The sequence below is a fragment of the Canis lupus genome, chromosome 19, assembly GCF_048164855.1.
Source record: "Canis lupus baileyi chromosome 19, mCanLup2.hap1, whole genome shotgun sequence".
NCBI classification, from domain to species: Eukaryota; Metazoa; Chordata; class Mammalia; order Carnivora; family Canidae; genus Canis; species Canis lupus.
Window position 1 is genome coordinate 16,125,741 of NC_132856.1, and position 13,151 is coordinate 16,138,891.

The following is a 13,151-nucleotide window of genomic DNA, read 5'->3' on the forward strand; positions in this document are numbered from 1 at the left end:
TTGCCTTCTCATTTTTTTTAAAGATTTACTTATTTATGATAGACATAGGGAGAGAGAGAGAGAGAGAGAGAGAGAGAGGCAGAGACACAGGAAGAGGGAGAAGCAGGCTCCATGCCGGGAGCCTGACGTGGGACTCGATACTGGGACTCGATCCTGGGACTCCAGGACCGTGCCCTGGGCCAAAGGCAGGCGCTAAACTGCTGAGCCATCCAGGGATCCCTCATTTTTTTTTTTTTTAAGTTGACTATTGACTGGGGTTGAAGTTATCATTTTTACCTAACCTACCCTCATCATGCCTGGGACTTGGTTTTGGTAAAATAAGACATGTGAAACTACAGGAGTACAGAATCCTACTAGAGTTTAATGACCCTCTCCACAGACTTTTATTTTGTATCTTCCCCACATTATCTATTTTTCACTGACTTGCCTTTATTGAGTCTTTCCCAAAGGATTCCAAGTTATTTTTGTAGAAATGACAATTCTTTCCTTTTTATTACATTTTGTTAGCTTACATAATATTTAAACTATGTAAGTACAACTGGCCTAAACAGGTTTCGAACAAAAACAACTGCTTCTTGGCAAGTATACAACTTCATAGGGATGAACAGAAGGGTATAAGTTCACTTGAGTGTAGGCTATCAAGACATGAACCTACAGCTTGCCACAGGTAATAGGTATTGTGCATTACAGAAGGAATGGAGGGAATCTCTTTATCCAGAAAGTTAGGTAAGGGGAGGTGGGTTGACAGAGCCTCCATAATGCTTTAAAGAAGGTATATTTTGTTTTATTTCCCTGCAAACAAAATCTGGATTATCAGGCCATGTAATTATATCTAAAATCTCTGCACAGGCTTCTTATAGTAGCACTATAGGCTGACTTCTAACTGGCTGGTTCTAGTAGGGAAGACTGGTGGTGGGACTTGACACGTGGATGGCAGAACCAATGATGAATAAATACAGAAAAGATATTTTCTAGGTATCTCTCAGTTGTATAATATAGATGATTGTCAAGTCCAAAAACAACAACCGTGCAATTCAACCTTTCCACTGATGTATCCCTACCTGAATAGCAGTATGTAACACACACTCTTAAGAGCCAGGAGGTAGATCCTGAAGCAATCTACTGTAAGCCAGGGATTTATATTACATATTTGTTCTACTTCCAAATTCCACTGGATAATATATCTATGTTAGTTTTAATATGAAATGTTTTGAAATACAACCATAGAATTCCTCAAATCTATTAATAAATACATTTCTTGAAAAGGACAGTATACTATATGGTGCCAAGCACGATTAGGAAAAAAAAGCAATGAAAGAGATGGCACTATTTTAGAAATATCAAGGAAGGAGTGAAAATGACCAAAGCTTTAACATGAAAGAGCATAAGCCATGCAAGTAACTGGGAAATGGGAATTTAAAGGCAAGGGAATAGAAAACACAAAGGCCCCACTGCAGGCAGGGACATGTTTAGTGTCTTTGAGGAACAGTATACGGGTGCAATAGAATGAGAGGGGGGATGATGATGGAGATACACCAGGGATAAGTTAATGGAGGCTATTAGCCAAGAGAGGGTTTTAGGTTTTTTTTCTGAATTGGACATAAAAGCCCGTGGAGAGTTTTAAGCAAGGAAGAAACATGAGCTCACTTACATCTCAAAAGTATCACTATTTTTCTATGATATGGAGAGGGGTAGGAATAGAACCAGGGAGACTGGTTAAGAGGCTGTTATGAAATCCAAGGTAGGCATGATGGGAGCTTGAATGAGGGTGGCAGTGGTAGAAGTAGGGAGAAGTGGTTAGAATCAGGGTATATTTTGAAAGTTTGGTGGAAAGGAGTTGTTGACCAATTGGATAGTGGCATTAAAAAAAAGAAGAAATTGAGGGTTATGTCCTAAATTTCAGTCTTGAGCCATTGGATAAATGGAACTGCTTTTTCCTAATTGGGAAAATTCCAGCAGGATCAGATTTAGAAAGAAGATCAAAGCTCGGTTTGCTCATATTATCTTTGAGATAACTGTTAAACTACCAAGCAAGATGATGATCAGACAATGGATACATAAGTCTAGGATTTAGGAGGGAGGGGTCATGAAGATAGACATTTGGGAAACATCAGTATAAAGGTGGTATTTGAAGCCACAGGCTAGATGACATCATTAGGGAGTGTGTGTATACAAAGACAAAAGGTCTGGGGCCTGACCTGAGATACTTATAATTCATTTTAAGGAGATAGCAAGATGACAGGAAAATGAGACTAAGCCAGCCAAGGAGACCGAAATGAGAAGCCAGTATCCCAAAGTCAAGGGAAGAAAGTATTTCAAGAAGTTTAGAGTGGGTCAACTATATCCAAATGCTGTTGACTCATTAAATAAAATAAAAACTGAGAATTTGCCACTGGCAGTAGTACCATTGGAGATCACTGATGAGGCTCTTTAAGTGCAATTCTGGGGAAGAGTCCTAATGCACTAAGTGCATTCTGTTCAACTAAACAGAAGATGTAGAGGTAACTCTTTGGTGCAGTTTTTCTGTAAAGGAGAGCATAGAAATTGGGTAGTGGGGGTCAAGGGACTTTCTAATTTATTTAACACAGAAGATGTTGCTGCATGTTTGAATGCAGATGGGAGTGATGTAGCAGGGAAGGAGAATTTATCTAATGAAGGGAAAAGGAGAAAAACAATGGCCAGAGCCAAGTCTTTGAGTGGGTGAGAGGGGATAGAATCCACTACACCAGTGGGTGAGATTGACCATACAGGCCCAGAGAGATTTTGTATTTGTGTTAGGGGAGGGAGCAGAAAGTATCCATTGCTACATCCACTACCCAAGACTCAAAACACCAACATCTCTTGGTCAGATTATTTTCAACCACCACATCCTTGATTTCTCTTCATACACTCCTGCCCTGCTGCAAGCCATTTCCCACACTATTCAAAAGAGTTATGTTTTCAAACTATAAACATAATTACCTAAAACCTAATGGCTTTTCGTTTCCCTTGTCTCAAAAAACATAATTCTTTGAGATGGCTTCAACAATGCTCGGTGAGAATATTTTAAATGTTGAATGAAGGCTCAAAATTTTCTCTTAACCAACATGTTCTTGAGAACAATGAGGGGGGTTGTTTTCTGTATTCTTTATAAGTTTAAACTGGATAGAAAAAGGTTCTTCTGTTTTTACATCATATATTTCAATGTGACCTAGTTAATCCTTTAATAGCTAGCTTTTAACACCTTTGATCAGCTTCTTACTGTGATATAAAAGATTAGATCCTATTCCTAAGAGTAAATCTCCTGTGGAACATTTCCTTGGTGAAATGTTTAATTTTGTGGTCAGTGGAGGAAAATGAAATTCCAACAAATGCCTGCGTTATCATGAACGAGAACATTTCTAATAAGTGTGCTTTAAACCTATTCCCTTCTGTTCCTCATGGATATACATTTCCTATATAACAAAGAACCTCTGACCCACAAAAATATGAAAAGGTTTCTTCAAAAAAGATTGAGCAACTAACCAAATCCTTAGGCTATTGGCTGAATGTAGATTTGATGTTGGAGTCAGGCTGGGAATTAATAATTCCCTTATTCATTGCAGGTTACAAAATGGAATCCCTGACTTGGTCCCCATAAGACTGATGAAATGGTAGCAGAAAAATAAAAATAATTCTAATTCTCCTTCATTTGTAAGTGAATTCTCCACCACGGTACATTTTCTTGGTGATGATGGCAAAATTGACAGAATAAAGATATTTGAATGAATGAGGATAGAACATCGTCGTAATATGAAGCAATTTTACTAGAATTGTAGCAGCTGTGATGACACTGGTAATCTCTGTACTGTATTAACATATCCGGCATCTGCAAAACCAGTCTAAAAGCCAAAATACACCCAGATATTACTTTTTTGACCCAATTTCTCTGGACAATGCAAACAAAAGCAGGTATGTTGGTCTAAACCCCATGAGAGTTAGCATCACTTTTCTTAGCATCTTTGTTGGGAAGTCTTGTCCAACAATGGGCATTTAAGGCTTGAAAGACCTCTGAGTGTTTTGTTCTCACTCTTGGGATTTTCACATGATAAAGCAGAGTATAAAGGTAAGGGAAGAAGAACAGCATCCCTGGCATTGAGCACACGAGCTTTGGTTTTTATCAATTAGAAAATAGTAACAGCTTCATTAAAACAGCTTTTCACCAACCTTAGCAAACCTTTTAGTCTTTTACTTTAGCTCTGATGTAGATCACACAGCTAATCGCTAGAATCCCAGGACCCAGGTCTTCTGTTTTCTGGTCTAGTACCTTACTCTAGTGTTCTCACTTAAAAGTTGGGAGACTTAACATTGAAAAAATCTGGACTTCTTCTAGCTTTCCTAAAACAAGAAAAAGGATGAGACAAAGGTGGGGGAGAGAAGGAGGAAGGAAAAGGATGAGAAGGAGGAAGAAAAAATGAGAAGAAAAAGAAAGATCTGAGCTCACACTCCGACATGGCAACAGTGCATAAAATGTTAAACAAACTTATCTTAGGTTAACTTTGCTACCAAAAGCAAAGTTAACTGACTTTGCTACCAAAGCTGACAAAGGTAAAATGTCAGCCAGGTGGCCAGGCAACAGAGTTATAGTAAAAATAACCTAGGAGAAGCACCCTGTATCTGGCTGGGAGGAATGCAAATGAACTACACACATCTGGTGGACAGTCATTGTTTTAGGTTTCCCTGAATGTGGTGACACTTATCACTGGGCCCCCTCATGGGGACATTAGAAGCTATGCCTATAGAAATGTTCCAAGAGATATTTGCTCCTATTTAAGACATCAACTTTCAGGTCTCCTGGGTGGCTCAGTTGGTTAAGTGTCCAACTCTTGATTTCAGCTCAGGTCATGATCTCAGGGTCCTGGGATAAAGCCATGAGTCAGGCTCTGTGCTCAGTGGGGAATCTGCTTGAGATTCTCTCTTCCTCTGCCTCACCCATTCCCCACCCTCCCCACATACTCTCTCTCAAATAAATCAATAAATCTAAAATAAAATAAAATAAAAAACCATTAATATTCTAAGTCAGAAGGCTCCAGGCTTGGCTACATGAGTCTCAATTCTTTGCTGTTAAAACATGACTATGGGGACAAGAAAAAGTCTCTGAATTGCTGTTTGGACTACTCCCACATTCTCATTGAAAAGAAGGTCTTGGCTCTGGTCTTTTGGCCTGTGTTCTCTCCTGTCCTTAAGTGAGTCAGAGGCCGAGTGTGTTCCATGGTGATGAGGTCAGTTTGATTGCCTAGTTGATCCTAAAAACATCCATCTGGATACATTGTAGTAACCATCACCTGCCCCTTTTTGATGAGATATATGGTCTCTAGTTTATCAGAGCTTTCACCATTCTCTATTATCTCACACTTGGCTTATTCAGTGTGTCTCTGAAAGTTTTAGAGTGCTGTTCCAGATTCTGGATAAGGTAATTTATTGTTATAGTAACTTGACAAGTAACCTGTCAAAGGGAAATGCTGAATGTCTCAATATTTATGAGTTGTAGAAAAATAAATATCATTCACCTACAGGGTCTAACACATTTCTGTTTTGGTCACCTCTTTGTTCTTTCTTTTGTATTTTGGACAAAAGCAAAAACCTGCCACCCTGGCCCAGTGGGCTTCCAATTTTCTCTTTTCTGCCCCCAGTTTTTATCTGCATCTGAGGTAAATTAACGAACAATTCAGCCAAAATCTTCAAGGCCATTTTGATTTACTTCAGAGAATTCTTTTTAACAATTAATTGGAAAATAGATCTGAACATACTCAGTTGTCACATCTTAGGACAATTTCTTTGCAGATATGGAAAGAAATAATGTTTTCAAGATAATTGGGCTCCATCTCTAAGGATTCCGCATAACAATTAGCAATGTATCTCATAAATAAAGACCTAGGATGTGTGCATCAGTGTGGATGTGATTAAAAACAAAAAACAAAACAAAAAAACAACTGGTTGCAGGCTGTTACCAAGCTAGAGGAAGGAGGCCATTAGCACGATATTCATCATGTAGTAGTTCCAGGAACTTCATTTGAGAGAACAATCTACCTCTTTAGTTTTTATGAACCCCCTATGAGTTACAGATGCCAGATGTCTTTTCTCTGGCTATCTCTCTGATGGCAGGCATAGTGGCACATAAAAGGAAAAGCAGTCAGTGTTGGGGAGGAAGCTCACAGCTTACGGTGGGACAGTCCATTATTAATGGAGAAAGTCACAGGGTAGTTAATGTATGGATGTCAGACCTTCCAACTTTCATAGAGTCCCCTTGGGAAGTGGTGCTGACAGATGTGTTGAAGGCAGAACTGCAAGCAGAGCTGATAGTCAGCAGGGGATCATTAGTCTGCTTGAAGAGCTGGGGCTCCTGAGTGATTAAGAGGTAACAGCTTACAAGAGTCATGCATAAATTACATATCCCAGGGTCAACACCCCAAATTCTTTGCAATTTTTTTTTTACAAGGCATAGGATATGAATGGCAAATATATTCTATCAGTCTGTCAACAGAAACTCCAAAAACTTTGCTATTTCTTAAAGTCAGTATATATAAAAGCAAACTGATTCTTCAAGTCATTAACCCTGGATTGTTTCCCAGCTTCTATTGGAAAAGGGATATGGTAGGGCTGAACGTAAAAGGGTGTCTAGGGGAGCCTGTTCGCATACTTGTAATTCATTTTAAAGATACCTGTATACAACAGAGATGAGAGTTTTTAAAGCTAGGATTATGGAGGATTAATTTCAATTTTACCCAGTTCTATCTTTTAATGAGCCCATTCATTCTGATTCTGAAAACTTCAGTGTAGCCACATGAAAGCTTCTGTACTTTAAGCTTTATGGATCTATCCTGCCATTAAAACAGAGGTTACATGTGGCTTAAGAGGGAAGCCCCTTATATGTGGTTTGTTGAATGAAGTTGCTCATTGTCAGGAAATTGACACACACAGCGTTACTCTTACTCAGCCCTGAACTTCTGAGTTTAATTCAGACTTGATTCTTAATTGTTTACGAGCTGTCTGGAATGCTAGTATATCACGAGATAACTTATATTAATTGCATTTCTGCCATTAGGGATTGCTGCTGGGTACATGGGATTTTGTGAAAAGTAACAGGAGAAGGTCTACCAGCGGAAAGCAAATTTGGTACAGTATTTGCTCCAAAATAAAACATGACTTGTTTCAGATCACAGCCCCTTTCAGGCTTTGGACTACTGACTTTCCCCATCCCTTCCCTGTATTTCACTGGTTGAGTTTTAGTGACAAATGTCATATTTCCCCAGCTGAGATAAGTTTGGAAATAAAAATAGAAGCTATGTCAACTTGAATTTAAAGTTTTCTAACCTGAAAATGAACTACTCCTCTTAGCATAATGCACTCCCCCGCAAGCAATTCTCTTAACTAGGCTACAGTGCCATTTGAAAATGGGGTGTTTATATGTATATTTTCTTCATTCCCTGCAGAAACTCATCATCTGAGCACTGCTGAGTGCAGATTTAATGCACATCACTGCACACTTGCCCCAGTAACACAGTGAGGGCCTGCCACTGGAGATTCAGAACAGCTCTAGGCAAAAGCAAAACGGATTATTGCCAATCCAGGCATTTTTAGTGATAAGCATCTCTCAAAGCAGGGTAGTAAGGGCAGCTATTTTAACTTGAATATCTAGATCAATTTTCAAATGGAGAACAAGTAATAAAATAGCTATATGATTTGCAAGATACTCATATGTTCATGCATTGTAGAAGCTCCTGCATACAATGCAAACATCTTCCTCCCACAAAGACTGATAGAAAAATGTTTTTCTGGAGAAAGGTAATTAACAATGGAGAACCATATAAACTCTGAGCTAAAAGCAACATTGGAGTTCACTAAATCCAACATATACTTGCATTTAAATTTTTTTGTTACAGGAATTTTCAAATATACACAAATTACAAAAGTGGAGACAATGTTATAATGAATCCTCATTTATCACTCAGCTTTAATAATTATCAACACTTTCATTCTTATATGTCTCTTACCTTCTTTTGGTGTTGGTTGTCATTTTGCTGGTCATAGGAGTATTTTTGAACTTTCCATTATGTTTTTATTTTATAACTTTGTTTTTGTATTTTTAATCCAGGATATGGGAAAGATTTTTGCAAATTCTCTTGGTGGAGTTATCTGTATTTTTAAGACATTTCCTCATATTGTAGACATATGCAAAAATAGTCATTCCTAAATATTGAAGAATGTCATATTTTAACAATGTCTCAGGGTTTTTGTCATATATAAATTGGTAATTTATAGCATATGGTTGTTGTAATAATTAAATTAGTTAATATGTGTAAAGAATTTAAAATCGTGTCTGACCTGTATTACCACCATATAAGTATTACTAACATTCACAGGTGAGGATGCTTCTTTTATTGTCTTTCTCAGGTTCTGGTACCAGGATTATACTCATTTCATTAAATGAACTGGTAGCTTTTCATCCTGTCTTTGCTCTGACACAAATTGCTTGGTAAGGGAATTACCTTAAAAATTTTGAAAAACATTTCTTATAAAATTTATGACTGAGAGCATTTGGGAGAAAGTGATTCTTGACAACTTTCAATTCTTCTCATGATAAATGGTCTATTGAAATTTTCTATATTTTCCTGATTTGATTTTGTTATCTAAATGATCTCTATAGATTTTTCATTTCATTTAAGATGTTCAAATGATCACAGGATTGTGGGTAGTTTGCTCTTATGATTTTAAATCTTGTATGCAAAACTGCTACTCTTTTTAATTTCTAATTTTGCTTATTCATATTTCTCTGTTTTTTTATTAGATTTGGAAAGAACACATTTATGGTATTTTTTTTAAGATTTTAAAAATTTATTTATTCATGAGAGACATACACAGAGACGCAGAAACATAGGCAGAGGGAGAAGCAGGCTCCCTGTGAGGAGCCGGGTGCCAGAGCCCATCATGGAACCCCCGGGGTCATGACCTGAGCCAAAGGCAGCCTCTCAACTACTGGGCTACCTAGGCATCCCACACTTGTATTTTTTTTCCCTTTTCAAAACCTCCCTCGGATGTCTCATGTATACTGTTTCTATTTTCCAATTTAATAATTTTGACTTTTATCTTCTTTCCTTCTCTTTCCCTCAGGGTTTTTTTGTGTGTGTGTGTGTTCTTTTTAACCTTCATGAGGTGAATAGTTAGTTTATTGATTTTGATTTCCAGAATATCTTAATAATACATTTAAAGTTGTTAACTTCCTTCTGAGTGCACTTTTTGTAAATTTTATCAGTATGGATACATTTGTTATCATTTCTTCAAATTTTGAAACATCCATAAATGGTTCTTTGTGCTCTGACTCAGTAAGTATTAGAAAAATGACTTGAAATTTGCATGGGTTGATTTTTTTAAATGTGGTTATTGTTGCTGTATAAAGTTATCTATAGCTAATTTCTAGTTTAATTATATAATGGTAGAAAATAAGGCTTGATGTGTATAATTTTAACTTGTTGAAATTTTATTTCTTGGCTTATTATTTAACCAATTACAATAAGCATTACATGGGAACTTGAAAGGAAAGTATATAAATATACAGTAGCTCCCTCATATGGATGGTTTTGCTTTTCTATGGTTTCAGTTACCTGTGGTCAAGTATGGTCTAGAAGGAGATGATCTTCCTTCTGACACATGGTCAGAAGGTAGTAGTAGACTAATGCTATGTCGAAATGTCTATGTCATTCATATCACTTAATCTCAACATAGGCATTTTATCATTTCACATCATCACAAGAAGGGTTAGTGCAGTACCATAAGATATTTTGAAAAAGACTACATTCATTTAACAATTATTACAGTATATTGTTTTAATTGTACTATTTTTTATTAGTTATTATTCTTAATCTCTTACCATGCTTCCATGATAAATTCAACTTAATCACAGGTATCTATATATGTATATATATTATATAGGGAAAAAAATAGTATATATAGGGTCTAGGACTATCCTCGATTTCAGGCATTCACTGGGGGTCTTGAAACATATTCCCTGTGGATAACAGAGGACTAGTATATATGTTTTATTATTACACTATTCAATGTTTTGTATCCTTATTTCTATTTACTTGGTCTGTCAAATTAAGTAACAAAATATGCTTTAGTAATTCCTCCTTGTGTTTCTAAATATTTAGCATTATAGATTTTGATCCTATGTTTTATAGTGTTTAAAACAATATAATTGGAATATCTTCATTAGGGTTTGTGTATCTCAATAATAAAAAGTATCTTTTCCCAATTTAAAGTTTTTGCATATAAATAATACTTGGTCTTAAACTAGTAAATCTATCATCTTTCCTTTTTAAAGTCTATGTTGTTAAAATTGATATTTTATTTTAAAATAAATGCCATCAAATTCTGGTTAGATTAAACAATTTTTAACTGAATCTGATGTTCTTATATTTTATATGAAAGTTTTACCTCTTTATATTTTCTGTAATATACTCTTATATCTGTCATCTTTTTGTGAATTTCTTATTCATGCTATTTTGCTTATCTTTACCTTTGGTCTTTGGTTGAATATATTACAATTTATTTAATTGTCTCCAGCAACTTGGAAGATACACATTGTTTTTATATCTACCTTGATCTATATTTCTTCTAATTATTAAAATAAAGAATAACAAAAACTTTTGATTCCTTCTCAAAAAGGGAAAAGTACAACATGTTTTTACTATTAAAAGGATGATGTGTTGGTATGAAATGTTAAGTATGCCATGATATTAAACAGTATGTATGCACTGATAAAGTATATTTGTCAATTATATTGATTATGTATAGATTGGATCTTTATTCTTGAATTTCCATATTTATGCAGCTTTCTAATCATTATACTTTCCTTTTGCATTCTTTTAAAAAGCTTATCTAGTTAGCCATGCTTATCACTGATGCAATTTTCTACGATGTTCATTTGGCTTTTTATTACATCTGCACTGCAGGTTTTAATTCTTACATTTCTAATCTTTGTTAGCTCCTTTTAAATGCCAGTCTGTATCAGGGTCAGATCCCTTTCCACATTGGCATTGTGTTTTTCACAAATCCATGTTTTCTTTGTCTTGACTGAAAGCACAACAGAGATGCATCTTTGCTATGTTTTGTTTTGCATCCTCAGACAATGTCTGACTCTTCCCTCCTCTTGTCTCCACTCTTTATCACAGAGTATTTTCTTAGGTCACCATCATGGAGTAGATTTTTTATTTAACTCTATTTATTAACATTGGTTGTGTTTCTAACAGGTCTTAGGTTCACCAACCCAAAATGGGTGTATTCCTTTATCCACTCAAACTGACCACAGGGGCTCCCAGAATCCCCATCTCAAATTTTAAGTTTAAAGCAATTTGATAGCCATGTTTCCTTCCCATCTTACTGGTGTCTGGCGGTCATTAATTAAGATTCGGAGGAACTGAGATAGAGCTTTCTACTGCTTCAGTTATCACCTTCACAGTGAACTAGTATAACCCCTTTCCTGTGTCCACACCCAATATGCCACGTTAGCATCTTTCTCTATAAAGCATTAGTTAGAACTGTTGACTCCTAGTGATTTGGGGGAGAGGGAGATGGTATAGTGTGTGTGTGTGTGTGTGTGTGTGTGTGTGTGTGTGTGTTAGTAAGTATACTGGACCATCTCCTCTGAATACCTTAGGAAAAAAATGTGAAAAAAATGTTTTCTCATAATAAGGGGACAGACATCAGACTTTTTAATTAGATGCCTAGATTGAAATATATTTGATATAGAGATACAACATGGCTATTGTTGGAAGCCTTTAAAGATATCCTTCCCATATTTCTTCTTGTCAATTTAGTTATTTAGTCATGAGTCTCTGCTCTAGTCTGAATGTTGTGTCTTCCCAAAATTACTATTTTGAAATCTTATCCCTAAAGGTAAAGGTATTAGTAGGCAGGGCCTTTGAGAAATGATTAGGTCATGAAGATGCAGTCTTCATGAATGGGATAAGTCCTCTTATGAAAGAGACCCTGCAGAGTCCCTAGTCCCTTCTGCCATGTGAGGACACTACAAAATGTTACCTGTAATGAACCGAGAAGAAAACTCATTTGACCATGCTGGCACCCTGATTTCAGACCTCTAGTTTCCAGTACTATGGGAAATAAATTGCTGTTGTTAACAATCTACCCAGTCTGTGGTATTTTCTTATAGCAGCCCAAATGGATTAAGATAGTCTCCTGTGGTTATTTCTCAATTTGGCCTATTTGAGCTATAATTATAGATAATTCTTCAAGTAACTTTTTGATGACTATACTCTGTTTTTAGTCTGATGAGAATTTTGCTTCTTTCTTTGTTTTTCACAAAAAACCTAGTTTTTTTGTTTTTAGTTTGTTTTTAGTCTGATGAGAATTTTGCTTCATTCTTTGTTTTTCACAAAGAGCTAGGTTATAATAAATCAGCCTTAGCTGTCAAGAGCCCATTTATCAATGTTGCCTTCCACTCTAACTTATCCTCTCTCTCACTTAAAAAAAAAATCTTTCACAATATCTAACTTACTTTCAGGAAAACACCCAACTCTTTAACGCTTTTCCAGGGCCCAGTCTGCCTATATCTTAGACTCAGACTTGCACTCTCCCCATCACTCTCGGGTATTACCATATCACTTTTCCTCAGGGCTAGACAACCTTCCCACTCCAGACATATGTACTGTTGTTGCTCTGTCTGTAGTACTATTCCTTCCTTCTACTCATTTATCCTTCCAAATCTGAGCTCCAGAATGACTTCTTCAAGGAAGTTTTCTCCAAGTCTACATCATGTCCTTCCAGCAGACATATTTAATTTTACTGTGCTTTGCAGATACTGCTTTTTAACAAATTGAAGATTTGTGGCAACCCTGTGTTAAGCAAGTCTGTCAGTGCTATTTTTCCAACAGTGTTTGCTCACTTTGTGTCTCTGTCACATTTTGGTAATTCCTGTAATACGTCAAACTTTTCCATTATTATTACATTTGTTGGGGGTAGCTATGAGCAATGATTTTTGATGTTACTACTTTAAGTCTCTTGGGGCACCATGAACTGTGCCCATGTAAGATGGTGAACTGAAATCATAAATGTGTGTGTTTTGACTGCTCTACCAGCTGGAATATCCCCATCTCTCTCCCTCTCTTTGGGCCTCT

The 13,151-nt window shown here is 36.4% G+C and overlaps 1 protein-coding gene and 1 long non-coding RNA gene across 24 annotated transcripts in view; one reads left to right on the plus strand and one right to left on the minus strand.

Annotated features, from left to right (window-relative positions):
- Positions 1-13,151, minus strand: part of CNTN4 (contactin 4) — a 917,305-nt gene that overhangs the window by 199,989 nt on the left and 704,165 nt on the right. The gene's annotated exons all lie outside the window — the stretch shown is intronic.
- Positions 1-13,151, plus strand: part of LOC140609942 (uncharacterized) — a 171,847-nt gene that overhangs the window by 154,681 nt on the left and 4,015 nt on the right. The window lies entirely within an intron of this gene.